This window comes from Diorhabda sublineata, chromosome 6, assembly GCF_026230105.1.
Source record: "Diorhabda sublineata isolate icDioSubl1.1 chromosome 6, icDioSubl1.1, whole genome shotgun sequence".
NCBI classification, from domain to species: domain Eukaryota; kingdom Metazoa; phylum Arthropoda; class Insecta; order Coleoptera; family Chrysomelidae; genus Diorhabda; species Diorhabda sublineata.
Window position 1 is genome coordinate 19,192,324 of NC_079479.1, and position 22,602 is coordinate 19,214,925.

The window sequence follows — 22,602 nt, forward strand, 5'->3', positions numbered from 1 at the left end:
GTGCGAACTCACTCAAATATATGAGAAATGTTGGAATTCGACATCAAATGCGGAAGATAGACTTTGAAAATTTTCAATCAACACAAAGTGACAATCGACTTCAATGGGCTTCAATGGATGTTAATCGACGATATCTAATAAAGCTAGATGCGAACTCATTCAAATTTATGAGAAATGTTGAAATTCGACTCCAAATGAGGAAGATAGACTTTGAGAATTTTCAATCAACACAAAGTGAGAATCGACTTCAATGGGCTTCAATGAATGTAAATCGACGATATCTGACAAAGTTAGATGCAAACTCATTCAAATATATGAGAAATGTTGAAATTCGACTTCAAATGGGGAAGATAGACTTTGAAAATTTTCAATAAACACAAAGTGACAATCGACTTCAATGGGCTTCAATGGATGTTTATCGACGATATCTGATAATGTTAGATGCGAACTCATTCAAATATATGAGAAATGTTGAAATTCGACTTCAAATGGGGAAGATAGACTTTGAAAATTTTTAATAAACACAAAGTGACAATCGACTTCAATGGGCTTCAATGGATGTTAATCGACGATATCGGATAATGTTAGATGCGAACTCATTTAAATATATGAGAAATGCTGAAATTCGACTTCAAATGAGGAAGATAGACTTTGAAAATTTTCAATCAACACAAAGTGAGAATCGACTTCAATGGGCTTCAATGAATGTAAATCGACGATATCTGACAAAGTCAGATACAAACTCATTCAAATATATGAGAAATGTTGAAATTCGACTTCAAATGGGGAAGATAGACTTTGAAAATTTTCAATAAACACAAAGTGACAATCTACCTCAATGGGCTTCAATGAATGTAAATCGACGGTATCTGACAGAGTCAGAGTCAAATATATGAGAAATTCGACTTCAAATGAGGAAGATAGACTTTGAAAATTTCCAATCAACACAAAGTGAGAATCGACTTCAATGGGCTTCAATGGATGTTAATCGACGATATCTGATAACATTAGATGCGAACTCATTCAAATATATGAGAAATGTTGAAATTCGACTTCAAATGGGGAAGATAGACTTTGAAAATTTTCAATAAACACAAAGTGACAATCGACCTCAATGGGCTTCAATGAATGTAAATCAACGATATCTGACAGAGTCAGATACAAACTCATCCAAATATATAAGAAATGTTGAAATTCGACTTCAAATGAGGAAGATAGACTTTGAGAATTTTCAATCAACACAAAGTGACAATCGACTTTAATGGGCTTCAATGAATGTAAATCGACGATATCTGACAAAGTTAGATGCAAACTCATTCAAATATATGAGAAATGTTGAAATTCGACTTCAAATGAGGAAGATAGACTTTGAAAATTTTCAATCAACACAAAGTGACAATCGACCTCAATGGGCTTCAATGAATTTAAATCGACGATATCTGACAGAGTCAGATACAAACTCATTCAAATATATAAGAAATGTTGAAATTCGACTTCAAATGAGGAAGATAGACTTTGGAAATTTTCAATCAACACAAAGTGAGAATCGACTTCAATGGACTTCAATGGATGTTAATCGACCATATCTGACAGAGTCAGATACAAACTCATTCAAATATATAAGAAATGTTGAAATTCGACTTCAAATGAGGAAGATAGACTTTGAAAATTTTCAATCAACACGAAGTGAGAATCGACTTCAATGGGCTTCAATGAATGTAAATCGACGATATCTGATAAAGTTAGATGCGAACTCATTTAAATATATGAGAATAGTTGAAATTCGACTTCAAATGAGGAAGATAGAATTTGAAAATTTTCAATCAACACAAAGTGAGAATCGACTTTAATGGGCTTCAATGAATGTAAATCGACGATATCTGACAAAGTTAGATGCAAACTCATTCAAATATATGAGAAATGTTGAAATTCGACTTCAAATGAGAAAGATAGACTTTGAAAATTTTCAATCAACACAAAGTGACAATCGACTTCAATGGGCTTCAATGAATGTAAATCGACGATATCTGACAAAGTTAGATGCAAACTCATTCAAATATATGAGAAGTGTTGAAATTCGACTTCAAATGGGGAAGATAGACTTTGAAAATTTTCAATAAACACAAAGTGACAATCTACCTCAATGGGCTTCAATGAATGTAAATCGACGGTATCTGACAGAGTCAGAGTCAAATATATGAGAAATTTGACTTCAAATGAGGAAGATAGACTTTGAAAATTTTCAATCAACACAAAGTGAGAATCGATTTCAATGGGCTTCAATGAATGTAAATCGACGATATCTGACAAAGTTAGAAGCAAACTCATTCAAATATATAAGAAATGTTGAAATTCGACTTCAAATGGGGAAGATAGACTTTGAAAATTTTCAATCAACACAAAGTGACAATCGACCTCAATGGGCTTCAATGAATGTGAATCGACGATATCTGACAGAGTCAGATACAAACTCATTCAAATATATGAGAAATGTTGAAATTCGACTTCAAATGAGGAAGATTGACTTTGAAAATTTTCAATCAACACAAAGTGACAATCGACCTCAATGGGCTTCAATGAATGTAAATCGACGATATCTGACAGAGTCAGATACAAACTCATTCAAATATATAAGAAATGTTGAAATTCGACTTCAAATGAGGAAGATAGACTTTGGAAATTTTCAATCAACACAAAGTGACAATAGACTTCAATGAGCTTCAATGGATGTAAATCGACGATATCTGACAAATTTGAATGCAAACTCATTCAAATATATGAGAAATGTTGAAATTCGACTTCAAATGAGGAAGATAGACTTTGGAAATTTTCAATCAACACAAAGTGAGAATCGACTTCAATGGGCTTCAATGAATGTAAATCGACGATATCTGACAAAGTTAGATGCAAACTTATTCAAATATATGAGAAATGTTGAAATTCGACTTCAAATGAGGAAGATAGACTTTGAGAATTTTCAATCAACACAAAGTGAGAATCGACTTCAATGGACTTCAATGGATGTTAATCGACCATATCTGACAAAGTCAGATGCGAACTCACTCAAATATATAAGAAATGTTGAAATTCGACTTCAAATGAGGAAGATAGACTTTGAAAATTTTCAATCAACACGAAGTGAGAATCGACTTCAATGGGCTTCAATGAATGTAAATCGACGATATCTGATAAAGTTAGATGCGAACTCATTTAAATATATGAGAATAGTTGAAATTCGACTTCAAATGAGGAAGATAGAATTTGAAAATTTTCAATCAACACAAAGTGAGAATCGACTTTAATGGGCTTCAATGAATGTAAATCGACGATATCTGACAAAGTTAGATGCAAACTCATTCAAATATATGAGAAATGTTGAAATTCGACTTCAAATGAGAAAGATAGACTTTGAAAATTTTCAATCAACACAAAGTGACAATCGACTTCAATGGGCTTCAATGAATGTAAATCGACGATATCTGACAAAGTTAGATGCAAACTTATTCAAATATATGAGAAATGTTGAAATTCGACTTCAAATGAGGAAGATAGACTTTGAGAATTTTCAATCAACACAAAGTGAGAATCGACTTCAATGGACTTCAATGGATGTTAATCGACGATATCTGACAAAGTCAGATGCGAACTCACTCAAATATATAAGAAATGTTGAAATTCGACTTCAAATGAGGAAGATAGACTTTGAAAATTTTCAATCAACACAAAGTGAGAATCGACTTCAATGGGCTTCAATGAATGTAAATCGACGATATCTGACAAAGTCAGATACAAACTCATTCAAATATATGAGAAGTGTTGAAATTCGACTTCAAATGGGGAAGATAGACTTTGAAAATTTTCAATAAACACAAAGTGACAATCTACCTCAATGGGCTTCAATGAATGTAAATCGACGGTATCTGACAGAGTCAGAGTCAAATATATGAGAAATTTGACTTCAAATGAGGAAGATAGACTTTGAAAATTTTCAATCAACACAAAGTGAGAATCGATTTCAATGGGCTTCAATGAATGTAAATCGACGATATCTGACAAAGTTAGAAGCAAACTCATTCAAATATATAAGAAATGTTGAAATTCGACTTCAAATGGGGAAGATAGACTTTGAAAATTTTCAATCAACACAAAGTGAGAATCGACTTCAATGGGCTTCAATGAATGTAAATCGACGATATCTGACAAAGTCAGATACAAACTCATTCAAATATATGAGAAATGTTGAAATTCGACTTCAAATGGGGAAGATAGACTTTGAAAATTTTCAATAAACACAAAGTGACAATCTACCTCAATGGGCTTCAATGAATGTAAATCGACGGTATCTGACAGAGTCAGAGTCAAATATATGAGAAATTCGACTTCAAATGAGGAAGATAGACTTTGAAAATTTCCAATCAACACAAAGTGAGAATCGACTTCAATGGGCTTCAATGGATGTTAATCGACGATATCTGATAACATTAGATGCGAACTCATTCAAATATATGAGAAATGTTGAAATTCGACTTCAAATGGGGAAGATAGACTTTGAAAATTTTCAATAAACACAAAGTGACAATCGACCTCAATGGGCTTCAATGAATGTAAATCAACGATATCTGACAGAGTCAGATACAAACTCATCCAAATATATAAGAAATGTTGAAATTCGACTTCAAATGAGGAAGATAGACTTTGAGAATTTTCAATCAACACAAAGTGACAATCGACTTTAATGGGCTTCAATGAATGTAAATCGACGATATCTGACAAAGTTAGATGCAAACTCATTCAAATATATGAGAAATGTTGAAATTCGACTTCAAATGAGGAAGATAGACTTTGAAAATTTTCAATCAACACAAAGTGACAATCGACCTCAATGGGCTTCAATGAATTTAAATCGACGATATCTGACAGAGTCAGATACAAACTCATTCAAATATATAAGAAATGTTGAAATTCGACTTCAAATGAGGAAGATAGACTTTGGAAATTTTCAATCAACACAAAGTGACAATCGACCTCAATGGGCTTCAATGAATGTAAATCGATGATATCTGACAGAGTCAGATACAAACTCATTCAAATATATAAGAAATGTTGAAATTCGACATCAAATGAGGAAGATAGACTTTGAAAATTTTCAATCAACACAAAGTGACAATAGACTTCAATGAGTTTCAATGAATGTAAATCGACGATATCTGACAAAGTTAGATGCAAACTCATTCAAATATATGAGAAATGTTGAAATTCGACTTCAAATGAGGAAGATAGACTTTGAAAATTTTCAATCAACACAAAGTGAGAATCGACTGCAATGGACTTCAATGGATGTAAATCGACGATATCTGATAAAGTTAGATGCGAACTCATTTAAATATATGAGAAATGTTGAAATTCGACTTCAAATGAGGAAGATAGACTTTGAAAATTTTCAATCAACACAAAGTGAGAATCGACTTCAATGGGCTTCAATGAATGTAAATCGACGATATCTGACAAAGTCAGATACAAACTCATTCAAATATATGAGAAGTGTTGAAATTCGACTTCAAATGGGGAAGATAGACTTTGAAAATTTTCAATAAACACAAAGTGACAATCTACCTCAATGGGCTTCAATGAATGTAAATCGACGGTATCTGACAGAGTCAGAGTCAAATATATGAGAAATTTGACTTCAAATGAGGAAGATAGACTTTGAAAATTTTCAATCAACACAAAGTGAGAATCGATTTCAATGGGCTTCAATGAATGTAAATCGACGATATCTGACAAAGTTAGAAGCAAACTCATTCAAATATATAAGAAATGTTGAAATTCGACTTCAAATGGGGAAGATAGACTTTGAAAATTTTCAATCAACACAAAGTGACAATCGACCTCAATGGGCTTCAATGAATGTGAATCGACGATATCTGACAGAGTCAGATACAAACTCATTCAAATATATGAGAAATGTTGAAATTCGACTTCAAATGAGGAAGATTGACTTTGAAAATTTTCAATCAACACAAAGTGACAATCGACCTCAATGGGCTTCAATGAATGTAAATCGACGATATCTGACAGAGTCAGATACAAACTCATTCAAATATATAAGAAATGTTGAAATTCGACTTCAAATGAGGAAGATAGACTTTGGAAATTTTCAATCAACACAAAGTGACAATAGACTTCAATGAGCTTCAATGGATGTAAATCGACGATATCTGACAAATTTGAATGCAAACTCATTCAAATATATGAGAAATGTTGAAATTCGACTTCAAATGAGGAAGATAGACTTTGGAAATTTTCAATCAACACAAAGTGAGAATCGACTTCAATGGGCTTCAATGAATGTAAATCGACGATATCTGACAAAGTTAGATGCAAACTTATTCAAATATATGAGAAATGTTGAAATTCGACTTCAAATGAGGAAGATAGACTTTGAGAATTTTCAATCAACACAAAGTGAGAATCGACTTCAATGGACTTCAATGGATGTTAATCGACCATATCTGACAAAGTCAGATGCGAACTCACTCAAATATATAAGAAATGTTGAAATTCGACTTCAAATGAGGAAGATAGACTTTGAAAATTTTCAATCAACACGAAGTGAGAATCGACTTCAATGGGCTTCAATGAATGTAAATCGACGATATCTGATAAAGTTAGATGCGAACTCATTTAAATATATGAGAATAGTTGAAATTCGACTTCAAATGAGGAAGATAGAATTTGAAAATTTTCAATCAACACAAAGTGAGAATCGACTTTAATGGGCTTCAATGAATGTAAATCGACGATATCTGACAAAGTTAGATGCAAACTCATTCAAATATATGAGAAATGTTGAAATTCGACTTCAAATGAGAAAGATAGACTTTGAAAATTTTCAATCAACACAAAGTGACAATCGACTTCAATGGGCTTCAATGAATGTAAATCGACGATATCTGACAAAGTTAGATGCAAACTTATTCAAATATATGAGAAATGTTGAAATTCGACTTCAAATGAGGAAGATAGACTTTGAGAATTTTCAATCAACACAAAGTGAGAATCGACTTCAATGGACTTCAATGGATGTTAATCGACGATATCTGACAAAGTCAGATGCGAACTCACTCAAATATATAAGAAATGTTGAAATTCGACTTCAAATGAGGAAGATAGACTTTGAAAATTTTCAATCAACACAAAGTGAGAATCGACTTCAATGGGCTTCAATGAATGTAAATCGACGATATCTGACAAAGTCAGATACAAACTCATTCAAATATATGAGAAGTGTTGAAATTCGACTTCAAATGGGGAAGATAGACTTTGAAAATTTTCAATAAACACAAAGTGACAATCTACCTCAATGGGCTTCAATGAATGTAAATCGACGGTATCTGACAGAGTCAGAGTCAAATATATGAGAAATTTGACTTCAAATGAGGAAGATAGACTTTGAAAATTTTCAATCAACACAAAGTGAGAATCGATTTCAATGGGCTTCAATGAATGTAAATCGACGATATCTGACAAAGTTAGAAGCAAACTCATTCAAATATATAAGAAATGTTGAAATTCGACTTCAAATGGGGAAGATAGACTTTGAAAATTTTCAATCAACACAAAGTGACAATCGACCTCAATGGGCTTCAATGAATGTGAATCGACGATATCTGACAGAGTCAGATACAAACTCATTCAAATATATGAGAAATGTTGAAATTCGACTTCAAATGAGGAAGATTGACTTTGAAAATTTTCAATCAACACAAAGTGACAATCGACCTCAATGGGCTTCAATGAATGTAAATCGACGATATCTGACAGAGTCAGATACAAACTCATTCAAATATATAAGAAATGTTGAAATTCGACTTCAAATGAGGAAGATAGACTTTGGAAATTTTCAATCAACACAAAGTGACAATAGACTTCAATGAGCTTCAATGGATGTAAATCGACGATATCTGACAAATTTGAATGCAAACTCATTCAAATATATAAGAAATGTTGAAATTCGACTTCAAATGAGGAAGATAGACTTTGAGAATTCTCAATCAACACAAAGTGACAATCGACTTCAATGGGCTTCAATGAATGTAAATCGACGATATCTGACAAAGTTAGATGCAAACTCATTCAAATATATGAGAAATGTTGCAATTCGACTTCAAATGAGGAAGATAGACTTTGGAAATTTTCAATCAACACAAAGTGACAATCGACTTCAATGTGCTTCAATGAATGTAAATCGACGATATCTGACAGAGTCAGATACAAACTCATTCAAATATATAAGAAATGTTGAAATTCGACTTCAAATGGGGAAGATAGACTTTGATAATTTTCAATCAACACAAAGTGACAATCGACTTCAATGGGCTTCAATGGATGTTCATCGACGATATCTGATAAAGTTAGATGCGAACTCATTCAAATATATGAGAAATGTTGAAATTCGACTCCAAATGAGGAAGATAGACTTTGAAAATTTTCAATCAACACAAAGTGAGAATCGACTTCAATGGGCTTCAATGTATGTAAATAGACGATATCTAGCAAAGTTAGATGCAAACTTATTCAAATATATGAGAAATGTTGAAATTCGACTTCAAATGAGGAAGATAGACTTTGATAATTTTCAATCAACACAAAGTGACAATCGACTTCAATGGGCTTCAATGGATGTTCATCGACGATATCTGATAAAGTTAGATGCGAACTCATTCAAATATATGAGAAATGTTGAAATTCGACTCCAAATGAGGAAGATAGACTTTGAAAATTTTCAATCAACACAAAGTGAGAATCGACTTCAATGGGCTTCAATGAATGTAAATCGACGATATCTGACAAAGTTAGATGCAAACTCATTCAAATATATGAGAAATGTTGAAATTCGACTTCAAATGGGGAAGATAGACTTTGAAAATTTTCAATAAACACAAAGTGACAATCGACTTCAATGGGCTTCAATGGATGTTATTCGACGATATCTGATAATGTTAGATGCGAACTCATTCAAATATATGAGAAATGTTGAAATTCGACTTCAAATGGGGAAGATAGACTTTGAGAATTTTCAATCAACACAAAGTGACAATCGACTTCAATGGGCTTCAATGGATGTTAATCGACGATATCTGACAAAGTCAGATGCGAACTCACTCAAATATATGAGAAATGTTGAAATTCGACATCAAATGCGGAAGATAGACTTTGAAAATTTTCAATCAACACAAAGTGACAATCGACTTCAATGGGCTTCAATGGATGTTAATCGACGATATCTAATAAAGCTAGATGCGAACTCATTCAAATTTATGAGAAATGTTGAAATTCGACTCCAAATGAGGAAGATAGACTTTGAGAATTTTCAATCAACACAAAGTGAGAATCGACTTCAATGGGCTTCAATGAATGTAAATCGACGATATCTGACAAAGTTAGATGCAAACTCATTCAAATATATGAGAAATGTTGAAATTCGAATTCAAGTGGGGAAGATAGACTTTGAAAATTTTCAATAAACACAAAGTGACAATCGACTTCAATGGGCTTCAATGGATGTTAATCGACGATATCTGATAATGTTAGATGCGAACTCATTCAAATATATGAGAAATGTTGAAATTCGACTTCAAATGGGGAAGATAGACTTTGAAAATTTTTAATAAACACAAAGTGACAATCGACTTCAATGGGCTTCAATGGATGTTAATCGACAATATCGGATAATGTTAGATGCGAACTCATTTAAATATATGAGAAATGCTGAAATTCGACTTCAAATGAGGAAGATAGACTTTGAAAATTTTTAATAAACACAAAGTGAGAATCGACTTCAATGGGCTTCAATGAATGTAAATCGACGATATCTGACAAAGTCAGATACAAACTCATTCAAATATATGAGAAGTGTTGAAATTCGACTTCAAATGGGGAAGATAGACTTTGAAAATTTTCAATAAACACAAAGTGACAATCTACCTCAATGGGCTTCAATGAATGTAAATCGACGGTATCTGACAGAGTCAGAGTCAAATATATGAGAAATTTGACTTCAAATGAGGAAGATAGACTTTGAAAATTTTCAATCAACACAAAGTGAGAATCGATTTCAATGGGCTTCAATGAATGTAAATCGACGATATCTGACAAAGTTAGAAGCAAACTCATTCAAATATATAACAAATGTTGAAATTCGACTTCAAATGGGGAAGATAGACTTTGAAAATTTTCAATCAACACAAAGTGACAATCGACCTCAATGGGCTTCAATGAATGTGAATCGACGATATCTGACAGAGTCAGATACAAACTCATTCAAATATATGAGAAATGTTGAAATTCGACTTCAAATGAGGAAGATTGACTTTGAAAATTTTCAATCAACACAAAGTGACAATCGACCTCAATGGGCTTCAATGAATGTAAATCGACGATATCTGACAGAGTCAGATACAAACTCATTCAAATATATAAGAAATGTTGAAATTCGACTTCAAATGAGGAAGATAGACTTTGGAAATTTTCAATCAACACAAAGTGACAATAGACTTCAATGAGCTTCAATGGATGTAAATCGACGATATCTGACAAATTTGAATGCAAACTCATTCAAATATATGAGAAATGTTGAAATTCGACTTCAAATGAGGAAGATAGACTTTGGAAATTTTCAATCAACACAAAGTGAGAATCGACTTCAATGGGCTTCAATGAATGTAAATCGACGATATCTGACAAAGTTAGATGCAAACTTATTCAAATATATGAGAAATGTTGAAATTCGACTTCAAATGAGGAAGATAGACTTTGAGAATTTTCAATCAACACAAAGTGAGAATCGACTTCAATGGACTTCAATGGATGTTAATCGACCATATCTGACAAAGTCAGATGCGAACTCACTCAAATATATAAGAAATGTTGAAATTCGACTTCAAATGAGGAAGATAGACTTTGAAAATTTTCAATCAACACAAAGTGAGAATCGACTTCAATGGGCTTCAATGAATGTAAATCGACGATATCTGATAAAGTTAGATGCGAACTCATTTAAATATATGAGAAATGTTGAAATTCGACTTCAAATGAGGAAGATAGAATTTGAAAATTTTCAATCAACACAAAGTGAGAATCGACTTTAATGGGCTTCAATGAATGTAAATCGACGATATCTGACAAAGTTAGATGCAAACTCATTCAAATATATGAGAAATGTTGAAATTCGACTTCAAATGAGAAAGATAGACTTCGAAAATTTTCAATCAACACAAAGTGACAATCGACTTCAATGGGCTTCAATGAATGTAAATCGACGATATCTGACAAAGTTAGATGCAAACTTATTCAAATATATGAGAAATGTTGAAATTCGACTTCAAATGAGGAAGATAGACTTTGAGAATTTTCAATCAACACAAAGTGAGAATCGACTTCAATGGACTTCAATGGATGTTAATCGACGATATCTGACAAAGTCAGATGCGAACTCACTCAAATATATAAGAAATGTTGAAATTCGACTTCAAATGAGGAAGATAGACTTTGAGAATTTTCAATCAACACAAAGTGAGAATCGACTTCAATGGACTTCAATGGATGTTAATCGACGATATCTGACAAAGTCAGATGCGAACTCACTCAAATATATAAGAAATGTTGAAATTCGACTTCAAATGAGGAAGAGAGAATTTGAAAATTTTCAATCAACACAAAGTGACAATCGACTTCAATGGGCTTCAATGAATGTAAATCGACGATATCTGACAAAGTCAGATGCGAACTCACTCAAATATATAAGAAATGTTGAAATTCGACTTCAAATGAGGAAGATAGAATTTGAAAATTTTCAATCAACACAAAGTGAGAATCGACTTCAATGGGCTTCAATGAATGTAAATCGACGATATCTGATAAAGTTAGATGCGAACTCATTTAAATATATGAGAAATGTTGAAATTCGACTTCAAATGAGGAAGATAGAATTTGAAAATTTTCAATCAACACAAAGTGAGAATCGACTTCAATGGGCTTCAATGAATGTAAATCGACGATATCTGACAAAGTTAGATGCAAACTCATTCAAATATATGAGAAATGTTGAAATTCGACTTCAAATGAGAAAGATAGACTTTGAAAATTTTCAATCAACACAAAGTGACAATCGACTTCAATGGGCTTCAATGAATGTAAATCGACGATATCTGACAAAGTTAGATGCAAACTTATTCAAATATATGAGAAATGTTGAAATTCGACTTCAAATGAGGAAGATAGACTTTGAGAATTTTCAATCAACACAAAGTGAGAATCGACTTCAATGGACTTCAATGGATGTTAATCGACGATATCTGACAAAGTCAGATGCGAACTCACTCAAATATATAAGAAATGTTGAAATTCGACTTCAAATGAGGAAGATAGAATTTGAAAATTTTCAATCAACACAAAGTGACAATCGACTTCAATGGGCTTCAATGAATGTAAATCGACGATATCTGACAAAGTTAGATGCAAACCCATTCAAATATATGAGAAATGTTGAAATTCGACTTCAAATGAGAAAGATAGACTTTGAAAATTTTCAATCAACACAAAGTGACAATCGACTTCAATGGGCTTCAATGAATGTAAATCGACGGTATCTGACAGAGTCAGAGTCAAATATATGAGAAATTCGACTTCAAATGAGGAAGATAGACTTTGAAAATTTCCAATAAACACAAAGTGACAATCGACCTCAATGGGCTTCAATGAATGTAAATCGACGACTTCTGACAGAGTCAGATACAAACTCATCCAAATATATAAGAAATGTTGAAATTCGACTTCAAATGAGGAAGATAGACTTAGAGAATTTTCAATCAACACAAAGTGACAATCGACTTCAATGTGCTTCAATGAATGTAAATCGACGATATCTGACAAAGTTAGATGCAAACTCATTCAAATATATGAGAAATGTTGAAATTCGACTTCAAATGAGGAAGATAGACTTTGAAAATTTTCAATCAACACAAAGTGACAATCGACCTCAATGGGCTTCAATGAATGTAAATCGACGATATCTGACAAAGTCAGATACAAACTCATTCAAATATATAAGAAATGTTGAAATTCGACTTCAAATGAGGAAGATAGACTTTGGAAATTTTCAATCAACACAAAATGAGAATCGAGTTCAATGTGCTTCAATGAATGTAAATCGACGATATCTGACAAAGTTAGATGCAAACTTATTCAAATATATAAGAAATGTTGAAATTCGACTTCAAATGAGGAAGATAGACTTTGAGAATTTTCAATCAACACAAAGTGACAATCGACTTCAATGGGCTTCAATGAATGTAAATCGACGATATCTGACAAAGTTAGATGCAAACTCATTCAAATATATGAGAAATGTTGCAATTCGACTTCAAATGAGGAAGATAGACTTTGGAAATTTTCAATCAACACAAAGTGACAATCGACTTCAATGTGCTTCAATGAATGTAAATCGACGATATCTGACAGAGTCAGATACAAACTCATTCAAATATATAAGAAATGTTGAAATTCGACTTCAAATGGGGAAGATAGACTTTGATAATTTTCAATCAACACAAAGTGACAATCGACTTCAATGGGCTTCAATGGATGTTCATCGACGATATCTGATAAAGTTAGATGCGAACTCATTCAAATATATGAGAAATGTTGAAATTCGACTCCAAATGAGGAAGATAGACTTTGAAAATTTTCAATCAACACAAAGTGAGAATAGACTTCAATGGGCTTCAATGTATGTAAATAGACGATATCTAGCAAAGTTAGATGCAAACTTATTCAAATATATGAGAAATGTTGAAATTCGACTTCAAATGAGGAAGATAGACTTTGATAATTTTCAATCAACACAAAGTGACAATCGACTTCAATGGGCTTCAATGGATGTTCATCGACGATATCTGATAAAGTTAGATGCGAACTCATTCAAATATATGAGAAATGTTGAAATTCGACTCCAAATGAGGAAGATAGACTTTGAAAATTTTCAATCAACACAAAGTGAGAATCGACTTCAATGGGCTTCAATGAATGTAAATCGACGATATCTGACAAAGTTAGATGCAAACTCATTCAAATATATGAGAAATGTTGAAATTCGACTTCAAATGGGGAAGATAGACTTTGAAAATTTTCAATCAACACAAAGTGACAATCGACTTCAATGGGCTTCAATGGATGTTATTCGACGATATCTGATAATGTTAGATGCGAACTCATTCAAATATATGAGAAATGTTGAAATTCGACTTCAAATGGGGAAGATAGACTTTGAGAATTTTCAATCAACACAAAGTGACAATCGACTTCAATGGGCTTCAATGGATGTTAATCGACGATATCTGACAAAGTCAGATGCGAACTCACTCAAATATATGAGAAATGTTGAAATTCGACATCAAATGCGGAAGATAGACTTTGAAAATTTTCAATCAACACAAAGTGACAATCGACTTCAATGGGCTTCAATGGATGTTAATCGACGATATCTAATAAAGCTAGATGCGAACTCATTCAAATTTATGAGAAATGTTGAAATTCGACTCCAAATGAGGAAGATAGACTTTGAGTATTTTCAATCAACACAAAGTGAGAATCGACTTCAATGGGCTTCAATGAATGTAAATCGACGATATCTGACAAAGTTAGATGCAAACTCATTCAAATATATGAGAAATGTTGAAATTCGAATTCAAGTGGGGAAGATAGACTTTGAAAATTTTCAATAAACACAAAGTGACAATCGACTTCAATGGGCTTCAATGGATGTTAATCGACGATATCTGATAATGTTAGATGCGAACTCATTCAAATATATGAGAAATGTTGAAATTCGACTTCAAATGGGGAAGATAGACTTTGAAAATTTTTAATAAACACAAAGTGACAATCGACTTCAATGGGCTTCAATGGATGTTAATCGACGATATCGGATAATGTTAGATGCGAACTCATTTAAATATATGAGAAATGCTGAAATTCGACTTCAAATGAGGAAGATAGACTTTGAAAATTTTCAATCAACACAAAGTGAGAATCGACTTCAATGGGCTTCAATGAATGTAAATCGACGATATCTGACAAAGTCAGATACAAACTCATTCAAATATATGAGAAATGTTGAAATTCGACTTCAAATGGGGAAGATAGACTTTGAAAATTTTCAATAAACACAAAGTGACAATCTACCTCAATGGGCTTCAATGAATGTAAATCGACGGTATCTGACAGAGTCAGAGTCAAATATATGAGAAATTCGACTTCAAATAAGGAAGATAGACTTTGAAAATTTCCAATCAACACAAAGTGAGAATCGACTTCAATGGGCTTCAATGGATGTTAATCGACGATATCTGATAACATTAGATGCGAACTCATTCAAATATATGAGAAATGTTGAAATTCGACTTCAAATGGGGAAGATAGACTTTGAAAATTTTCAATAAACACAAAGTGACAATCGACCTCAATGGGCTTCAATGAATGTAAATCAACGATATCTGACAGAGTCAGATACAAACTCATCCAAATATATAAGAAATGTTGAAATTCGACTTCAAATGAGGAAGATAGACTTTGAGAATTTTCAATCAACACAAAGTGACAATCGACTTTAATGGGCTTCAATGAATGTAAATCGACGATATCTGACAAAGTTAGATGCAAACTCATTCAAATATATGAGAAATGTTGAAATTCGACTTCAAATGAGGAAGATAGACTTTGAAAATTTTCAATCAACACAAAGTGACAATCGACCTCAATGGGCTTCAATGAATTTAAATCGACGATATCTGACAGAGTCAGATACAAACTCATTCAAATATATAAAAAATGTTGAAATTCGACTTCAAATGAGGAAGATAGACTTTGGAAATTTTCAATCAACACAAAGTGACAATCGACCTCAATGGGCTTCAATGAATGTAAATCGATGATATCTGACAGAGTCAGATACAAACTCTTTCAAATATATAAGAAATGTTGAAATTCGACATCAAATGAGGAAGATAGACTTTGAAAATTTTCAATCAACACAAAGTGACAATAGACTTCAATGAGTTTCAATGAATGTAAATCGACGATATCTGACAAAGTTAGATGCAAACTCATTCAAATATATGAGAAATGTTGAAACTCGACTTCAAATGAGGAAGATAGACTTTGAAAATTTTCAATCAACACAAAGTGAGAATCGACTTCAATGGACTTCAATGGATGTAAATCGACGATATCTGATAAAGTTAGATGCGAACTCATTTAAATATATGAGAAATGTTGAAATTCGACTTCAAATGAGGAAGATAGACTTTGAAAATTTTCAATCAACACAAAGTGAGAATCGACTTCAATGGGCTTCATTGAATGTAAATCGACGATATCTGACAAAGTCAGATACAAACTCATTCAAATATATGAGAAGTGTTGAAATTCGACTTCAAATGGGGAAGATAGACTTTGAAAATTTTCAATAAACACAAAGTGACAATCTACCTCAATGGGCTTCAATGAATGTAAATCGACGGTATCTGAAAGAGTCAGAGTCAAATATATGAGAAATTTGACTTCAAATGAGGAAGATAGACTTTGAAAATTTTCAATCAACACAAAGTGAGAATCGACTTCAATGGGCTTCAATGAATGTAAATCGACGATATCTGACAAAGTTAGAAGCAAACTCATTCAAATATATAAGAAATGTTGAAATTCGACTTCAAATGGGGAAGATAGACTTTGAAAATTTTCAATCAACACAAAGTGACAATCGACCTCAATGGGCTTCAATGAATGTGAATCGACGATATCTGACAGAGTCAGATACAAACTCATTCAAATATATGAGAAATGTTGAAATTCGACTTCAAATGAGGAAGATTGACTTTGAAAATTTTCAATCAACACAAAGTGACAATCGACCTCAATGGGCTTCAATGAATGTAAATCGACGATATCTGACAGAGTCAGATACAAACTCATTCAAATATATAAGAAATGTTGAAATTCGACTTCAAATGAGGGAGATAGACTTTGAAAATTTTCAATCAACACAAAGTGAGAATCGACTTCAATGGGCTTCAATGAATGTAAATCGACGATATCTGACAAAGTCAGATACAAACTCATTCAAATATATGAGAAATGTTGAAATTCGACTTCAAATGGGGAAGATAGACTTTGAAAATTTTCAATAAACACAAAGTGACAATCTACCTCAATGGGCTTCAATGAATGTAAATCGACGGTATCTGACAGAGTCAGAGTCAAATATATGAGAAATTCGACTTCAAATAAGGAAGATAGACTTTGAAAATTTCCAATCAACACAAAGTGAGAATCGACTTCAATGGGCTTCAATGGATGTTAATCGACGATATCTGATAACATTAGATGCGAACTCATTCAAATATATGAGAAATGTTGAAATTCGACTTCAAATGGGGAAGATAGACTTTGAAAATTTTCAATAAACACAAAGTGACAATCGACCTCAATGGGCTTCAATGAATGTAAATCAACGATATCTGACAGAGTCAGATACAAACTCATCCAAATATATAAGAAATGTTGAAATTCGACTTCAAATGAGGAAGATAGACTTTGAGAATTTTCAATCAACACAAAGTGACAATCGACTTTAATGGGCTTCAATGAATGTAAATCGACGGTATCTGACAGAGTCAGAGTCAAATATATGAGAAATTCGACTTCAAATAAGGAAGATAGACTTTGAAAATTTCCAATCAACACAAAGTGAGAATCGACTTCAATGGGCTTCAATGGATGTTAATCGACGATATCTGATAACATTAGATGCGAACTCATTCAAATATATGAGAAATGTTGAAATTCGACTTCAAATGGGGAAGATAGACTTTGAAAATTTTCAATAAACACAAAGTGACAATGGACCTCAATGGGCTTCAATGAATGTAAATCAACGATATCTGACAGAGTCAGATACAAACTCATCCAAATATATAAGAAATGTTGAAATTCGACTTCAAATGAGGAAGATAGACTTTGAGAATTTTCAATCAACACAAAGTGACAATCGACTTTAATGGGCTTCAATGAATGTAAATCGACGATATCTGACAAAGTTAGATGCAAACTCATTCAAATATATGAGAAATGTTGAAATTCGACTTCAAATGAGGAAGATAGACTTTGAAAATTTTCAATCAACACAAAGTGACAATCGACCTCAATGGGCTTCAATGAATGTAAATCGACGATATCTGACAAAGTTAGAAGCAAACTCATTCAAATATATAAAAAATGTTGAAATTCGACTTCAAATGAGGAAGATAGACTTTGGAAATTTTCAATCAACACAAAGTGACAATCGACCTCAATGGGCTTCAATGAATGTAAATCGATGATATCTGACAGAGTCAGATACAAACTCATTCAAATATATAAGAAATGTTGAAATTCGACATCAAATGAGGAAGATAGACTTTGAAAATTTTCAATCAACACAAAGTGACAATAGACTTCAATGAGTTTCAATGAATGTAAATCGACGATATCTGACAAAGTTAGATGCAAACTCATTCAAATATATGAGAAATGTTGAAACTCGACTTCAAATGAGGAAGATAGACTTTGAAAATTTTCAATCAACACAAAGTGAGAATCGACTTCAATGGACTTCAATGGATGTAAATCGACGATATCTGATAAAGTTAGATGCGAACTCATTTAAATATATGAGAAATGTTGAAATTCGACTTCAAATGAGGAAGATAGACTTTGAAAATTTTCAATCAACACAAAGTGAGAATCGACTTCAATGGGCTTCAATGAATGTAAATCGACGATATCTGACAAAGTCAGATACAAACTCATTCAAATATATGAGAAATGTTGAAATTCGACTTCAAATGGGGAAGATAGACTTTGAAAATTTTCAATAAACACAAAGTGACAATCTACCTCAATGGGCTTCAATGAATGTAAATCGACGGTATCTGACAGAGTCAGAGTCAAATATATGAGAAATTCGACTTCAAATAAGGAAGATAGACTTTGAAAATTTCCAATCAACACAAAGTGAGAATCGACTTCAATGGGCTTCAATGGATGTTAATCGACGATATCTGATAACATTAGATGCGAACTCATTCAAATATATGAGAAATGTTGAAATTCGACTTCAAATGGGGAAGATAGACTTTGAAAATTTTCAATAAACACAAAGTGACAATCGACCTCAATGGGCTTCAATGAATGTAAATCAACGATATCTGACAGAGTCAGATACAAACTCATCCAAATATATAAGAAATGTTGAAATTCGACTTCAAATGAGGAAGATAGACTTTGAGAATTTTCAATCAACACAAAGTGACAATCGACTTTAATGGGCTTCAATGAATGTAAATCGACGATATCTGACAAAGTTAGATGCAAACTCATTCAAATATATGAGAAATGTTGAAATTCGACTTCAAATGAGGAAGATAGACTTTGAAAATTTTCAATCAACACAAAGTGACAATCGACCTCAATGGGCTTCAATGAATTTAAATCGACGATATCTGACAGAGTCAGATACAAACTCATTCAAATATATAAAAAATGTTGAAATTCGACTTCAAATGAGGAAGATAGACTTTGGAAATTTTCAATCAACACAAAGTGACAATCGACCTCAATGGGCTTCAATGAATGTAAATCGATGATATCTGACAGAGTCAGATACAAACTCTTTCAAATATATAAGAAATGTTGAAATTCGACATCAAATGAGGAAGATAGACTTTGAAAATTTTCAATCAACACAAAGTGACAATAGACTTCAATGAGTTTCAATGAATGTAAATCGACGATATCTGACAAAGTTAGATGCAAACTCATTCAAATATATGAGAAATGTTGAAACTCGACTTCAAATGAGGAAGATAGACTTTGAAAATTTTCAATCAACACAAAGTGAGAATCGACTTCAATGGACTTCAATGGATGTAAATCGACGATATCTGATAAAGTTAGATGCGAACTCATTTAAATATATGAGAAATGTTGAAATTCGACTTCAAATGAGGAAGATAGACTTTGAAAATTTTCAATCAACACAAAGTGAGAATCGACTTCAATGGGCTTCATTGAATGTAAATCGACGATATCTGACAAAGTCAGATACAAACTCATTCAAATATATGAGAAGTGTTGAAATTCGACTTCAAATGGGGAAGATAGACTTTGAAAATTTTCAATAAACACAAAGTGACAATCTACCTCAATGGGCTTCAATGAATGTAAATCGACGGTATCTGAAAGAGTCAGAGTCAAATATATGAGAAATTTGACTTCAAATGAGGAAGATAGACTTTGAAAATTTTCAATCAACACAAAGTGAGAATCGACTTCAATGGGCTTCAATGAATGTAAATCGACGATATCTGACAAAGTTAGAAGCAAACTCATTCAAATATATAAGAAATGTTGAAATTCGACTTCAAATGGGGAAGATAGACTTTGAAAATTTTCAATCAACACAAAGTGACAATCGACCTCAATGGGCTTCAATGAATGTGAATCGACGATATCTGACAGAGTCAGATACAAACTCATTCAAATATATGAGAAATGTTGAAATTCGACTTCAAATGAGGAAGATTGACTTTGAAAATTTTCAATCAACACAAAGTGACAATCGACCTCAATGGGCTTCAATGAATGTAAATCGACGATATCTGACAGAGTCAGATACAAACTCATTCAAATATATAAGAAATGTTGAAATTCGACTTCAAATGAGGGAGATAGACTTTGAAAATTTTCAATCAACACAAAGTGAGAATCGACTTCAATGGGCTTCAATGAATGTAAATCGACGATATCTGACAAAGTCAGATACAAACTCATTCAAATATATGAGAAATGTTGAAATTCGACTTCAAATGGGGAAGATAGACTTTGAAAATTTTCAATAAACACAAAGTGACAATCTACCTCAATGGGCTTCAATGAATGTAAATCGACGGTATCTGACAGAGTCAGAGTCAAATATATGAGAAATTCGACTTCAAATAAGGAAGATAGACTTTGAAAATTTCCAATCAACACAAAGTGAGAATCGACTTCAATGGGCTTCAATGGATGTTAATCGACGATATCTGATAACATTAGATGCGAACTCATTCAAATATATGAGAAATGTTGAAATTCGACTTCAAATGGGGAAGATAGACTTTGAAAATTTTCAATAAACACAAAGTGACAATCGACCTCAATGGGCTTCAATGAATGTAAATCAACGATATCTGACAGAGTCAGATACAAACTCATCCAAATATATAAGAAATGTTGAAATTCGACTTCAAATGAGGAAGATAGACTTTGAGAATTTTCAATCAACACAAAGTGACAATCGACTTTAATGGGCTTCAATGAATGTAAATCGACGATATCTGACAAAGTTAGATGCAAACTCATTCAAATATATGAGAAATGTTGAAATTCGACTTCAAATGAGGAAGATAGACTTTGAAAATTTTCAATCAACACAAAGTGACAATCGACCTCAATGGGCTTCAATGAATTTAAATCGACGATATCTGACAGAGTCAGATACAAACTCATTCAAATATATAAAAAATGTTGAAATTCGACTTCAAATGAGGAAGATAGACTTTGGAAATTTTCAATCAACACAAAGTGACAATCGACCTCAATGGGCTTCAATGAATGTAAATCGATGATATCTGACAGAGTCAGATACAAACTCATTCAAATATATAAGAAATGTTGAAATTCGACATCAAATGAGGAAGATAGACTTTGAAAATTTTCAATCAACACAAAGTGACAATAGACTTCAATGAGTTTCAATGAATGTAAATCGACGATATCTGACAAAGTTAGATGCAAACTCATTCAAATATATGAGAAATGTTGAAACTCGACTTCAAATGAGGAAGATAGACTTTGAAAATTTTCAATCAACACAAAGTGAGAATCGACTTCAATGGACTTCAATGGATGTAAATCGACGATATCTGATAAAGTTAGATGCGAACTCATTTAAATATATGAGAAATGTTGAAATTCGACTTCAAATGAGGAAGATAGACTTTGAAAATTTTCAATCAACACAAAGTGAGAATCGACTTCAATGGGCTTCAATGAATGTAAATCGACGATATCTGACAAAGTCAGATACAAACTCATTCAAATATATGAGAAGTGTTGAAATTCGACTTCAAATGGGGAAGATAGACTTTGAAAATTTTCAATAAACACAAAGTGACAATCTACCTCAATGGGCTTCAATGAATGTAAATCGACGGTATCTGAAAGAGTCAGAGTCAAATATATGAGAAATTTGACTTCAAATGAGGAAGATAGACTTTGAAAATTTTCAATCAACACAAAGTGAGAATCGACTTCAATGGGCTTCAATGAATGTAAATCGACGATATCTGACAAAGTTAGAAGCAAACTCATTCAAATATATAAGAAATGTTGAAACTCGACTTCAAATGAGGAAGATAGACTTTGAAAATTTTCAATCAACACAAAGTGAGAATCGACTTCAAT